Raw genomic sequence first — 15,757 nt, forward strand, 5'->3', positions numbered from 1 at the left:
AATGAAACATCCAACTCTGTCCAAAAATGGGGAGAAGAGAGGAACAGAAGCTCCCTCAGAGAAGCAATATCTTTCTTCCTGTTGAAATGCTTAAGGGTAAGTGGTTGGCTGGTGAGGAACTTTCCCCTTCCACTCGACTCCAGCAGGGGCTGAACTGCTGCCTTTCACCCAGAGACCCTCTTGGAGCTTCCTCTCCGGCGACGGGTCAGCGCCCTGCTCATCTCGCATTGACGGGAAATAATATGAGAACTCGCAGTGCATTTGGTGCCCAGCGGCCCCCCGTTTTGTGGGCACGAGCGCTGTCTCCAGGGGCAAGTTTCTGCTCTCCAGAAACCGTCTGGTTGAAATGTGATGTTGGTCCTCTCAGAGGCCGCGTGGCCCCAGACGGCCCCTGGGGGGCTCAAGAAGAATCGTGTGACATTAGACTGGGGGGGCGGGGCGGGGATCGGAGAGGGGTGAGAGTGGATGAAGCAGAAAGTGCCGGGAGACAGGAGAAGCAGGAATGGACCCCGGCTGGCAGCTCGCCGTGGGTGGTGCAGGGAGGGCGGCTGGGACAGAGACGGGACCACCCGGACAAAGCTGGTTGGGAATGACCCTCTGAGCAAGAGCTGCGGGCTGAGAGCAGGTAAAGGGACAAACATGGTGACCTTTCAGCACCTGTATTGCAAACCCATAATGCACAAAAGGAAAGAGAGAGAGAGAGAGAGAGAGAGAGAGAGAAACAGACAGACAGAGACAGAGAGGGGGGAGGGAGAAAGGGAGAGGGAGAGAGAGGGAGAGAGGGAGGGAGAAGGCGAGAGGGAGGGAGGGAGGAAGGGAGAGAGAAGGAGAGAGGGAGATATAGAGGGAGGGGGAGAGAGGGGAAAGAGGGGGAGAGAAAGGGAGAAAGAGAGAGAGATAGAGAGGGACAGGGAAAGAGAGAAGGAGAGAGAGACAGGGAGAGAGGAAGAGGGGGGAGAGGGAGAAAGGGAGAGAGAGACAGACAACACATAGAGCAAGAGCGAGAACAAGAGAGGAGAGAGAGGGACGAAGAGAAAGGGGAGAGAGAGAGGTAGATAGAGAGGAATACATATATAGAGGAGAGAGAGGGAGGGAGGGAGAGAGAAGTGTCTGCCCTAGAGGCAGGCAGGGGACCTGGGGACACTGGAGGTGGGAATGTCTGGTGCAGGGACGGTGTGTAACATTGTATGACTAAACCCGATCATGAACCACTTTGTAACTGCATCTCACCGCAACTCGTAACAAATAAATAAACAAAGAGTAAGTGAAGACACTTCCACAGCTGAAGAACAGAAGTGTGAGCAGAGAGTCGCCCAGCAGGCAGGGCCTCGGGCAGCTGATGAGGGCAGGAGGCTCTGAGCGAGTGTGGCTGAGGGCGGTCGCGTCCACGTAGGGGTGTGTGTCCAGTCAGGGACCTGGGGGCTCGATGGGGTGGGCGGCCACGGGCCCGGCCCTCATCAGAGGCAGCACCGCACAGCTGATGGACACGCTTGCCTTCCCATCTGGACACGGACGCGTCCACACCCTGGCCAGAGACACATGCGTGAGCCCTGGGAGCTGACACGTGTGGCCTGGAGCCTGTAAGTCCCAGGCCAGCTGGGAGGCAGTGAGGACCCCTCGGAAAGGCCTGTCCAGGGTCGGGAGATGCCCTCGGCTGCTGGGCCTCCCCTGATCTTTAATGATTCTTACAAAAATCACAATTTCCCTTATATCAGAGATTCTCGGTACGCACAGTAGATACGGTGTATATAAATAACTTGATGATTTATTTCTATAATTGTTGATCACGCAACATACAGAATTATGTCAAAGCCTCAAAATATATCCTAAGGGCAAAACATTTAAAATTTTCTCTTGAGTTCTATTTATTTTCTGATCTTTATTGATTGATTTTTTCCCTATTGTGTGTTCCAGAGATGATATTTTTTGAACATTTTCTGGGGTTGACTTTTGTCTTAAAAACAAGCACCGCTTTATACATTTAATTCCGCCTTCATAATTAAAAACAATTTGAGGATGTGGGCAGTATTAACAGCCTGTTCCCACAAATTATAGGAAAACAGAGTAATTTCCAAGTTTCTGTTGAAAAAACTCATTACTCATCCCTTTGGAAGCATAAATTCAGGAACATGTAATTCAATTACTTGAAGTTCACATTTTTGAGATGCTATATTTAACTGCAGCAAAATTACCTATTTTTGAGAAAACAATTTGCCTTCAGCAAGTTCTGAAGGAGACCAGTCCAATAAATGTTGTTTCCACGTGATAAGTCGGAAAAACACCTCGTCAGCCCGAGTGCCAGTGACCGCGTGGTAAGGGACAGCCGCGCCCTGCTGGGCCACGTGCTTTATCTCTCTCCTGTGGATGACCGATGGCCAGGTGGCTGTGGTGGGCAGAGGCCTGACCCTTGGCCCACCCTTTGGGTCTGTGGAATATTCTGGAATCCTTGGACTCAGTTTGGTGCAGGGTGTCTGTGAGTCCCTCGGGGGAGAATCTGCGCAGTCGCCAGGCAGAGCTGCGGGCACGGAGAGGCCCCTGCAGCCGGGCCCCAGCCTGGCACGTCGCCCACCCGCTCAGGGCTCCTGACGGAGGGACCTTGGGGTGTGGCCGCTGCTGGCCCCGCCCTGCCCTTCATGTCCGTCTGTCTGTGTGCAGATTGTGGCCCCCCCCACACCCCACCACCAAATCAAACTGCCCCGAGGAGGTGGCCAGGGTCCAGGAAGGCGGCAGGACCTGGACAGCCAGGCAGGGCGGGTGTGGGCACAGGGGCCGGGGGCAGCCCCTCAGTCTGTCCACATGGAGAGCCTGGCCTCAGCCCTCACTGAGGCAGCTGCTTCCTGGGCATGAGGGTCCTGTGGGTGACGGGAGCAGGTGGGCACACGGGATGAAGACTGTAGCCAGGGCCAAGACACGCCAGGCCCCCGCACCTGCGGACCTTTCACTTGCACGGACCCCAAGAGGGGAAACTGAGGCAGCCTGGGTTGGAGGCCAGCGCTGGCCTCTGGCAGGGGCTGCCATGCTGACTGCCACTCTTGGCGTCCCTCCCCGCAGGTTGGAGTCCGTGCCCCTGCTTCTTCCTTGCTTCCGGGTCCCTCCCCACTGTCGTCTCCGGGACTCTGGGTCGTGACCCTGGGCCCGAGCTGCGCTGCTGGACCCGGCATGGCCAATACAGTCACGGGCCCAGGGGCCGGGTAGCAGCTCCCGTCCATAGTGCCGGGGCCAGCCCTGCTGTGCGGTCCGGCCTTGGGCTGTCCTTTGCTTCTGAGGGCTGTTCACTGGGTGCCCAGGCTACTGTTTTTCCCTCCCTGTGTGTTCCCCGCAGCAGGAAATGGCTCCGGCCCATCACCGGGACCTTCGGCTACTCCCTGGGGACACACTAACCCCCCCCCCCCCACCAGCTTTTACTTCAGGTTCCTGATCCACGGCAGAGACTTGGTGCAGTGGGGCCCCCAACATGGACCCTCGTCCTTGCCCCGGGCCGTGCTGGGAGCCTGTTTGGAATCAGGGTCTGAGCAGAGGATTCGCCTGGACTTGGGCTGAGGTGACCAGGAGGGAAAGCCTCCAGGAGCAGCTGTGGACACCGAGGCTGAGACAGTGCCCAGCTGCAGTGTGTGGGCAGGGCAGGGGACAGTGGACAGAAGGTGTTCTCCTCCGGACATTCAACACAACAGTGTCCTCCAGGGAGAGGACAGGCACGGACCAGGAAGCCGCTGGCATAGCCACTGTGGGGGCCTGTCCATCCGGGCTCCTCCCCCAGGCACCCGCTGTTCCCAGCAATGTTGGCCTCTGTGGCTGGTCTCAGTGCTTTTTTAAGGGTTCACTGGTCACCTGTGAGGCCTCCGCCCTGCTGGCCTGCACTGTCCCCTCGCTGTCCGGTCGCCTGTGCCGGCTGTGGCTGCCCAAGTGAGCTCGGGTCTCCTTGCTGTCACGTTCCACTAGCTCGTCCTTCCTCCCCCTGTCCAGGGTTGCCGCCTCTTGAGACCCCCTGGGTTTCTCTTGTACTCAGCCCAGAGCTGTCCACGAGAAACGCCAGCTGTGATTAACAGCGTCATAAATCACAATCACTAAAAGGAAACGAGACCTCGGGGCAGAGTCCAGGCCTGACTGCAGGCAGGAAGGCCCGGGTTCAAGCCCCAGCATGCCCCGCCATGAGCACTGTGCCTTCTAGCACTGCCAGCTAACACCCCAGAACAGGCCAACCCCAAATCTGGAGGATTTGCTATTGGGGGGGTTGGGGGCCACACCTGCGGGTGCTTAGGGCAGCCAGTGGAAGTTTATAGATCTATCTCTTAGAGAAAGACCATCCAAAACAAACTCTGAACCAGGAACGAAACACAGCCACCAGTTTCCTAAACAATTTATTGATTAGGGTTTCGAGTTTTGACTACAGAGCTGCTCCTAGGTTGTGCTGAATTGATTTCTGATTGATTTGAGGCGGGGAGGGAGTTTCACGTTCACTTCCTGTGGCTTGGGTGTGGTGTGGCCTGGCGCAGGGGCCGTGCTCCCTCTCCTCTGCCCCCCCCCCCCGGACACCCCCGCCCTTGTCACTCTGACTCAGCTCAGTCTTTGCCCCTTGGCCTGGCTAGTCTCCCTGCTTCATTGCACGGGCCTTGGTGCCCAGCCCAGGATCAGGGGGACACTGACCTGGGGACGAGCCGTGGTGTGAGCCCTCAGCTTCTCTTCTCCTTCCTCAGAGGGAGGCGGCCCCTTTGACCCTTGGCTGCCGGGAGACTGAGTCGCAGACACCGACAGTGTGACCGTGTCTGCATCTGCCGGGCGATGCTGGCCTTTACCTGTGGAATTCGGTGGACTGGGGGTGCTGACCTCTGCCTGCTCAGACACCGGCCCTTCTGGGAGGCGTGCTCTGCCTTCCTGGCCGAGCGTTGCCCCCTGGCAGCCTGGGGGCTGTGTGTTAGTGCCTGGGGGATGCCGTGGGTGCCAGGCAACTGCTGGGACAGGACGCGCTCTGGGATGTGCCCACGGCTCTCACTTGCTTGTTGGGGGTCACGCCCATGTTCAGGGTCACTCTCGTGCTCAGGGTCATGCCTGTGCTCAGGGTCCTGCCCGTGCTCAGGGGACCATACAGGCTGCTGGGACCGAACCCGGGTCAGCTGCTGTGAGCAAGCGTCCTCCCTGCTCTCCTGCCCCTCTGGCCCCAGGACCCAAGTCTATGCCATTGGAGGCCGTCCTGGCGGCCTCTGCCCCGGGCCTATGGCTCATTCAGAGCCTCGAGGAAAACCTTCAGGTGTTCTAACCCTTCACCAGTCAATTTTGATAAGTTGTGTTTTGTTGACTTTGCATTCCACTGAAGTTTTCCGATTCTTAGCACGGATTTCTTCCCACGATTCCGTTGCTTCTCATTCTTTTCCGGTTCCGGAGGGATTTATCCATTTCTATTTCTGATATTAGCAATTTGTGTTTCCCTCCCTTCTCTGTTACCCTTGAGATTTTATCAATATTATGGATCGTTCCGAGATCCACTTGTTGCCATCTTAATTTTTCTACTGTTAATCTTCGACTCATTGAAGCTTATATTCTTAATTTTCTTGCTCACGTTTTGCTAATCAGCTTCAACTTTTATGACTTTTTGTTTAAATTTGGCTAATTAAATGTGTCTTTTTAGTTCTAATATGGTCATTTTAAGTTCCGAATTTCATTTCAAGCACCCTTAATTTTAAAAGTTTACTCTAGGCATCAGTAATGATATTTGTGATGTTCTAGAATCTTTGTGTTTTGACAGTTTCCTTGTTAGCTCCCTAACATACTCTGTCACTTCCCTGTAATCTCTGCATCAGCCTACGAGGATTTAGGCAAATGTGATCCGTCCTGACACACGCGACTTTCCCTCTTGGCTCCTGCTGGTTTCTGCGTGTGCTTGGGGTGCGCCTTCGGGCGGCCCCTGGCTGGGAGCTGGAGGTAGGGCGGAAGGAGCCAGCCCACATGGTGTCAGCCCCACGGGGACGGTCGGCCGTGCCCACGTGCAGGTGTTGGGGGTGCCCAGCTGAGTGGGCTTGGTGCAAGTTGTCCGCACAGAGCCCATGACCTTCTCAGCCTGTCGCTGGGCCCCGCATGGCTCCAGTCAGCAAACTGCCCGCCCTGTCGTGCCTGGGCCTTGGTGACTGTTCTACTGTAGTGACGCCTCCTCCTCCTGCTCCTCCTCCTCCTCCTGCTCTTCCTCTTCCTCTTCATGTTTCTCCTCCTCCTCGTCTTCCTCCTCCTTTTTCTTTTCCTCCTTCTCATCTTCCTCTTCCTCCTCCTCCTCATCTTCCACTTCCTCCTCCTTTTCCTCTTCCTCCTTTTCATCTTCCTTTTCCTCCTCCGTCTCCTCCTCATCTTCCTCCTGCTCATCATCATCTTTCTCCTCCTCCTTTTCCTCCTCCTCCTCCTCCTCCTCCTTCTCTTTCTCCTCCTCTTCCTCTTCCTCCTCCTCCTCTTCTTCTTATTTCTCTTCCTCCTCCTCTTGTTCTTCCTTCTCCTCCTCCTTCTCCTCCTCCTCCTCCTCTTCTTCCTCCTCCTCCTCCTCCTCCTCCTCTTCTTCCTCCTCCTCCTCCTCCTCCTCCTCCCCACGCCCTCCTGGCCCTGCCGTGCTGGGAGCCATGAGCGCACAGGTCCCTGCCCTCAGCTTTCCTTCCTCCCCTCTCTTCTGCCCACACCCCAGATGTGTCGCCCCCACAGATGGCATCACCGAATCTGTTTCATTTTCATGCACTGGACTCAATTCCTCTGCCATGCTAAAAATTATTGGGACTGTTTAGAAAACTTAATTTATCTAGCCTAATACTATTGTTAATTTATTATCTGTAATGGGTCGATTTTAATTGTTAATCACTGATACTAAATGTGTTGCTGATACATTGTTTGATCAATAGTGTTGATCCTGTTGGCTGCGTCACACTCACTGTTTTCCGCTCCGTATTTCTTTTGTGTGTCTCCTTCCTTGGGTTCCATTATCATTCCGAGATCTTCCGCGGCTCCTCTTCTGTGGTGTGACCCTCACCCCTTTGATGCTTGGCCAGTGTCTGGCATGGACCCAGTGCCCGGGAAATGCTGACGAGTGGACATGGAGGGACCCAGTGCCCGGGTCATGCTGACGAGTGGACATGGAGGGAGCCACTGCCCGGGGCATGCTGGCAAATGGACACAGATGGACTCGGGGCTTCTTTCTAAACGTGCGTCTGTGGACGGGGATGGCTGAGCCACACGTGAGGCCTCTGGAGAGGCTGCGGTGCATCAGCTCTCTGTGAGATGGCGTGGCGAGGCTGCCCTGACCCCCGCCCCCTCCACAGCCCCATCATGGAGCCACAGTCACCCCAGAAGCCCCCAGGCCCCCTCACTGCTCGTCGGCCACCACAGGCGAGGCAGCCTTACCGACGTGTCCTCTGGCTTGGCTGTTCTGGGCCTTCCTAGAGCGGCTCGGGGACTTGCGGCCACACTTGCCAACGGAGTTGGTGTTTCAACGCGAGGCCTGAGGCTGGTCTCTGCTCAGCCCCTGGGTGCTGGGACCTCCTCAGCCCCCAGTGATTGGGGAACTGGCCACCGTGGCATGCTGAGGCGGCCTGGGAGTGCCAGCGTTAACCCAGGACTGGGTGCAGGTGGGCAAGGTCCACACCTCAGCCGCTGGGCATCTCCCAGGGCCCTCGATGCACAACCTTGTTGCACCTTTTTCAAACTAATCCGTGACTGTTACACGGGGAACTGGGGCATCACCGTGATTTTCAGATCTGTGAAAATAGTTTACTTTCAAGATGGACAAAACCTCATGGGAGTGACCGCCTCCGAGTCTGAGTTCATGAAGCTTTCTCCCATGAAGCACACCCATCGTGTTCTGAACTTGAGCTAAAAGCAGACGCCGAGCGCTGGGCTTGCCGACTCGGAGAGACAGACCCAGCAGGAGCTGTCAGTGTAGCCCCAAGGTACTGTCTCACACCTGCTGCCATCCCCCATCCCGTCACCCGCCCCCGCCACCCAGGGTCCCTCCTGCTCCCCCGTGAGCACACGCCGTCACCTGCACATGTGCTGCTTGCAGACTTTGAAGAGAGCGTGTCACCTGGGCGTGTCACCAACCACGTAGGCCCTTCAGTGAGTTAGACGTCACTCAGGCTCCATGTCCCGATCCCTGCTCTGTCTCCTGCCTGGACACTCATCAGGAGGTGGGCTGGAGCCCACCGCCCAAATGCCAACGGCAAAGGGACCCCTCCAGGGAGGATTTTAGTTTTATTTTTGGTTATTGGGTTGCACCTGGTGGTGCTCAGGGGACCAGAAGTGACACCGGGGATGAAGCCGGGGATGGCCAACCACCTTCCCTCCAGCACGCTGCCTCTCCAGCCCCCTCAGCCGTACTGTACAGTGACCTTGCTCCCTCTTTCAGGAATACCCGAGGAGAGCGTGGCCTGCGGGTGAGCTAATGAACTGGAGCTATTGATCTGTCCCCTCACCTGAGAACCATCTGGGCTTGTCCATTAACCAAGTCATACATTGTCAGCAGATAATGAAATTCGATTTTCAGATTTCTGAGTGAATAATTCATGGTTGTCACTGGCAACCCCACTAGTGCCAAACCCAGCACTCGGGGACGGCAGAGGGGCTGCCGCTGCCCCTCTGGCCCGTTGAGGGCATGAGGTCAGTGTCCTGAGCACCTGGACTGTGAGGCGGGAAGGGAGCTCGTGTCTCCTGGGGCCACTCAGCCCCCAGGAGGACGGGTTGTTCCCGCAGCCGAGGACTGGCTGAGCTGGGAGACTGGCACCCTGCAGCCTGCAGGGAGGGCGCCAGGCCGGCCCTTGCCCTGTGTGCTGGCAAGCACCGTGTCACGGGCTCCTGTGTTGGGGACTTTGCTTGTATGCTAAGTGAATCGGGGCAGTTTCGTGCTCAGAAGGTGACCTGCATTCAGCTGAGACTCCGAGAGGTCAGCTGAAGCACGGTTTGACCTCGGAAGGGAGCAGGCGCTGGACTGGGCCTCACAGTGGGAGCTGCAGGGGTGTCTCTTCACTGGGGACTGGGGACGCCCTAGGCTTTTGGGGGTCCTTTGTGGACACTCACAGGGGCTGAGGCTCTCGGCAGCCCTGCAGAGAGGGCAGCTCTGCTCATCTCCTGGACCCTCACCGCCTGGCCTGTAGCCCTGGCCAGCACCAGCCTTGCAGCCTGACACCGTGTCCTATTAGAGGGTCAGGGACAGTCAGTCCCATATATGGCAGTTTGGATGCTCGGAAGGTTTCCTGGGCCCGTCCCTCTTCCTCCAGCCAGGAAGGGGAATCTTGTGGCACCTGTGACATCAGTGTAAGCGCCTTGCGAGGAGAGTTAGAGGCGGGTGAGAGGGACAGCCGCTGTTGGTGTTTCAAGGTGAGTGGACCCCTGACACCCACACATGGCCCCTCCCCTGCTTGTCCTGGAGGTGGAGTCTCTCCTGCGGTGGCCCTGGCAGGAGGCAGGCAGGCGAGCATCCAGGTGGCTGGATGTTCCCTGTATCTACTCACAGGTGAGAAAATCACGATTCACTCAAGAAACAAACAGGCACAAAGATGGGTCTGTGAGCACCGTGGGGCGTGTCCAACACACTTGGTGCGTAGACCATAGACAGTGTCCACTCTCCTGCCCACCATGGACAGTGCCACTCTCCTGATCACCATGGACAGTGCCACTCTCCTGATCACCATGGACAGTGTCACTCTCCTACCCACCATGGACAGTTCCACTATCCTGCCCAACATGGACGGTGTCCACTCTCCTGCCCACCATGGACAGTGTCACTCTCCTGCTCACCATGGACAGTGTCCACTCTCCTGTCCACCATGGACAGTGTCCACTCTCCTGCCCCACCATGGACAGTGCCACTCTCCTGCCCACCATGAACAGTGTCCACTCTCCTGCCCACCATGAACAGTGTCCACACTCCTGTCCACCAAGGACAGTGCCACTCTCCTGCCCCACCATGGACAGTGTCACTCTCCTACCTACCATGGACAGTGTTCACTCCCCTGCCCACCATGGACAGTGCCACTCTCCTGCCCACCATGAAGTGTCCAATCTCCTGCCCACCATGGATAGTGTCCACTCTCCTGCCCCACCATGGACAGTGTCCACTCTCCTGCCCCACCATGGACAGTGCCACTCTCCTACCCACCATGGACAGTTCCACTCTCCTGCCCACCATGGATAGTGTCCACTCTCCTGCCCCACCATGGACAGTGTCACTTTCCTGCCCACCATGGACGGTGTCCATTCTCCGGCCCCACCATGGACGGTGTTCACTCCCTTACTCACCATGTACAGTGCCACTCTCCTGCCCCACCATGGACAGTGTCACTCTCCTACCTACCATGGACAGTGTTCACTCCCCTGCCCACCATGGACAGTGCCACTCTCCTGCCCACCATGAACAGTGTCCACTCTCCTGCCCACCATGGATAGTGTCCACTCTCCTGCCCCACTATGGACAGTGTCACTCTCCTGCCCACCATGGACGGTGTCTACTCTCCTGCCCCACCATGGACGGTGTTCACTCCCTTACTCACCATGGACAGTGCCACTCTCCTGATCACCATGGACAGTGTCACTCTCCTACCCACCATGGACAGTTCCACTCTCCTGCCCACCATGGATAGTGTCCACTCTCCTGCCCACCATGGACGGTGTCCACTCTCCTGCCCCACCATGGACAGTGTCACTCTCCTACCTACCATGGACAGTGTTCACTCCCCTGCCCACCATGGACAGTGCCACTCTCCTGCCCACCATGAACAGTGTCCACTCTCCTGCCCACCATGGATAGTGTCCACTCTCCTGCCCCACCATGGACAGTGTCACTCTCCTACCTACCATGGACAGTGTTCACTCCCCTGCCCACCATGGACAGTGCCACTCTCCTGCCCACCATGAACAGTGTCCACTCTCCTGCCCACCATGGACAGTGTCACTCTCCTGCTCACCATGGACAGTGTCCACTCTCCTGTCCACCATGGACAGTGTCCACTCTCCTGCCCCACCATGGACAGTGCCACTCTCCTGCCCACCATGAACAGTGTCCACTCTCCTGCCCACCATGAACAGTGTCCACACTCCTGTCCACCAAGGACAGTGCCACTCTCCTGCCCCACCATGGACAGTGTCACTCTCCTACCTACCATGGACAGTGTTCACTCCCCTGCCCACCATGGACAGTGCCACTCTCCTGCCCACCATGAACAGTGTCCACTCTCCTGCCCACCATGGATAGTGTCCACTCTCCTGCCCCACCATGGACAGTGTCACTCTCCTGCCCACCATGGACGGTGTCCACTCTCCGGCCCCACCATGGACGGTGTTCACTCTCTTACTCACCATGTACAGTGCCACTCTCCTGCCCACCATGGACAGTGTCCACTCTCCTGTCCACCATGGACAGTGTCCACTCTCCTGCCCCACCATGGACAGTGCCACTCCCCTGCCCACCATGAACAGTGTCCACTCTCCTGCCCACCATGAACAGTGTCCACGCTCCTGCCCACCATGGACAGTGCCACTCTCCTTCCCCACCATGGACAGTGTCCACTCTCCTGCCCCACCATGGACAGTGCCACTCTCCTGATCACCATGAACAGTGTCCACTCTCCTGCCCACCATGGACAGTGTCCACTCTCCTGCCCCACCATGGACAGTGTCACTCTCCTGCCCACCATGAACAGTGTCCACTCTCCTGCCCACCATGGACAGTGTCCACACTCCTGCCCACCATGAACAGTGCCACTCTCCTACCTACCATGGACAGTGTTCACTCCCCTGCCCACCATGGGCAGCGTCCCCTTTCTCTACCCCACCATGGACAGCGTTCCCTTCATCCGCCCCTCCTGCACACGTACCAGCACACATGTGCTCAGATACTCCGTGTCCTAAACACTCAACGCCCCATGCTTAGACCTTCCACATGTCCCACATGTTTGGGCGCTGGAGAGTCAGGTGTGTGACACCCCCGGGGAGTCCCATCCTCCCTACCCAAGGGCGTCCCACCTGGGTGCCTTGCTGTGGACACAGAGAACTGTTCTGGTTGCTTAGCAGGGCAGATCCAGGTCCCCTTGTCCTCCTGGGGACACGCTGTGGACTCTGGTCCAGGAGCTGAGTGGGAGAGGAACTCAGAGTGCAGCCGGCTGCCCACGGCTCACGGGAGATGGGGGCCGCCTTTCAGCTGAGGTTCTTGTCCCAGCTGTCCATGAGGAGGACGTGGACATGCTCGTCCCGTCCTCAGAGCCTGCACCCCTGCATTTGCTCTCTGAACTTGCTCTGGGTCATACCCAGTGGTCCTCGGGACTTGCTCCTGGCTCTGCACACAGGGATGATTCCTTTTGCTTTAGTGCTTTTTATCCTACAAGTAATTATTGCTGATTATTGATGACTTCCCAATCGGATTTACCCCCAGTCAGCCACAGGCACTGCGTCTCTGACCCCTGATCGCTTCATCTTAGGATCCAGTTAAATCATCTCAGACCAGTGCCTGGAGACCAGCCACAGAACCACGTCCAGGACCCCGAGTCTGGCAGACGCTCCTTCCTCATGGCAGCGGAGGGCCGGTGCAGCTGTCATGTAGGAGGGCCGGGTGCAGCGTGGCGGCTCCTGCTTCCTCTGGGCCTGAGACTCAGGCGAGGCTGACAGGGCCCTGGCAGCCGTGGCTCCTCCCTTCGCCTGCCCAGCAGCCTGCGAGAAGCTGCATCTGTCCTCTGTCCTTGTGGACACTGGCTGCAAGCAGTTGCCCTTGTGTATTATCCCATCTTCTTACTCTGCAGAGCCCAGTAGCCGCCATGACGTGGCCTGGTGTGCAGTGGCCAGTAGCCACTTCCTGTCCTCTCCTGAGCAACCAGAGGAGCCCCGAGCCATGGCATGCCCCGACTTTCCTTGAGAGAAAGGGTGTCACCACGTGTCCACTGTCAATGCCCAGGGATCAATTGAGGGGTCCTGGCTACGACTGACCATTGCTGGCCAGCCAGTGTCTCTGGAGAGTCAGACGGAGAAATTTTCCCATTCAGTAAAGTCACTAGTAACTGAGCTGCCAGCTGAAGGAGCATTAGGGACCCTGGGCCGAGGCGTCCACTGCAGACCCCCGTGCTCTGCCCATCCTCCCTGGAGCGGGCAGCAGGACTGGGCACAGAGAGTCACAGCATCCCCAACAGGCTGCCACCCTTGAGGTCCAGCAGGCCTGCAGGCGCTGTGGGCAGCTCAGCCAGCCCTGGCATCAGGTGTGGCTGTGCCCACACTAGGCAGCGCATGGCCCTGGTCACCTGGAGCAGTAAGTCAGGGCAGCAGCAGGAGGAAGATGGGTCATGAGCCAGAGCCAGCGGGGCTCAGGGCTCACGTTGCAGGACTCAGGCGCCTGACTTGGTGCTGAGGAATGGACCCGGGCTGGCTGCTGGCAGAGAAAGCGCCTTCCCTGGCCTTTCTCTGACCCACGGGTGACCCTGTCCCCTCTCTGGCCCACGGGTGTCCTTTCCAAACTCCTTTCCCCGCCGGTTCCTACTACTGTCTTTCCCATGCCCATCTCAAAGGGCACAGGTACCGCCAGCTCACCCGCACTGCAAGGTTGGATGGGCTTGTTCCCTTCCGTTTGTTTGACTCACTCATTCCAGGGCCTTGGCCTGGACACCTGTTCTGTGCCCGGCATCGTGCACAGTTCCAGGGTAAAGTCAGCGTCCCCAGTTACAAGACACGAGTGCCGGCATGGCTGGCCGGGAGCAGCCCGCCCCCTCTCAAGCAGGCAGCTCCCTGTTCCAGGGCTGTGTTTAATCATCCGAGCGCTGACCCATGTGTCTATTTGCCTCAAGCACCTTCTGAAATACTTGACAGTAGTAATGGGAATTGCCAGGGAATTTTATTACTTAAAACGTTGTTACCTGGGCCAGAGAATAGGATGGTGGGTACAGCATGGCCTTGCAGGCAGCTGACCCGGACCCAGCACCCAACACCCGTATGGTCCCCCAGCCTGCCAGGAGTACTTCCCTAGTGCAGAGCCAGAAGGAAGCCCCCAGCACTGAGCCCCAACAAGAAGTCACCTTTCAGTAAGGACACATTGCATCCCCCAGACCCAAATGTCCATGGTCCGCACCACCCTTCCCTACTCCTGTCCTTCCGGGTGCAGGCAGGGTGGGATTTGCCTCTGACCCTTGCATGAACTAGGTACAGAAACGTCTCTTTATGGGGTTATTAAACTGGAGGGAGCGGAACTGTTATGATATCTGCCTATTTACAACCCAATTATCTGAGGCTGCAACAGAAATTAATCTACCAGTAAAACCCAGCCTGGAAATGTTATATTTTCCAGCTAAATTCCAATTTATAGGTTGCCACATCATATTTCTCTAAGCTAGATTCAAAAGCAGTCTTTAAATAAATAGACTAGAAAATTGTTTCCTGCAAACTCGCAACAATGGAAATAATGAAAAACAGAGTCAGGGCGACTCTGGGTTGGGAGAGGGGACAAAGGTCAGGGGCCAGCTGAGTGTTAGAGGAAAGGTCAGGGACGGGAGCAAGTGAACACCGGGCACCTGACCGTCCCCTAGCCCAGACCCCGCACCTGACCATCCCCTAGCCCAGATGGGAAACCTGACCATTCCCTAGCTCAGACCCGGAAACCTGACCGTACCCTAGCTCAGACCCGGAAACCTGACCGTCTCCTAGCCCAGACCCCGCACCTGACCATCCCCTAGCCCAGATGGGAAACCTGACCATTCCCTAGTCCAGACCCCGCACCTGACCATCCCCTAGCCCAGATGGGAAACCTGACCGTTTCCTAGCTCAGACCCGGAAACCTGACCGTTCCCTAGCTCAGACCCGGAAACCTGACCGTTCCCTAGTCCAGACCCCGCACCTGACCATCCCCTAGCCCAGACCCCGCACCTGACCATTCCCTAGCTCTATTCAGGACCTGGAGCACTGGCCTAGATCAGCAGCTCTTGACTGGAAGATCACAGGGTGAGTGGAGCTCGCACCGTGCAAGACGTGGGTTCACTCCTGGCACCCAGATGGTCCCCCGAGTCCCCTTGGGGGGCGATTTCTGAGAGCAGAGCAGTATTCAGCCCCTAGCAGAGTGAGGTGTGGCACCACACAGAAACGTTTGCATGAATAAAGGACTGGGCAGCCCCTGCCAGAGGCACCAGTGGGCCTTAGACAACACGTGAGCACCTTCAGGGCCCGTGATTTCTCTCAGAATAAAAATGCCAGAAGGAAAGCTAAACTAAAACCAAGTCCTCCAGCAAGAACCATTTTCGCAGTTTTTTCAGTATTGATCTGGATTGCAGGGAAGCCTAAAGAGGCGCTTGGGCCCTGCCTGGAATATTAGAAAGGAAATTGCAGAGTGCACGGAAGGAAGCGCAAAACTCAAAGATAAACCATCTGTCAGTTTATTAATTGCAAAGTGCTCACAGGGAGTCGGGTTCCCACTGCCCGGCCTCCCCTCTCCCGAGGAGACCAGAGCACAAGAGGGTGAGCGCCTCTGGCTGAGGGCGGACCTGAACCCCCAACCATCGCGACAGTGAGGCCGCCACCTCTCTCAAGCCCGCGGGTGTGCAGGGCCGACAGACGCGAACTTGTGGTGCTGACCCTGACACTCGCGCACGTGGTTAACTCCCGCCCGGCCTCACTGTCCTGGGGAACATGGAGGGAATCTCTAATCTGGTATTGGCCGACTCGCCCCATCCTGCCCTCAAGTTGCCCTCAGTGCCTAGAGCAGCTCCTGGCCCAGATACCACGGGCTGTGGCTTCCAACTGCCCCTCCTCCGAGTGGCCAGTGGAGGTCAGCGGA

The sequence above is a fragment of the Sorex fumeus genome, unplaced genomic scaffold (assembly GCF_029834395.1).
Source record: "Sorex fumeus unplaced genomic scaffold, SorFum_2.1 ptg000072l, whole genome shotgun sequence".
Taxonomy (NCBI): Eukaryota; Metazoa; Chordata; class Mammalia; order Eulipotyphla; family Soricidae; genus Sorex; species Sorex fumeus.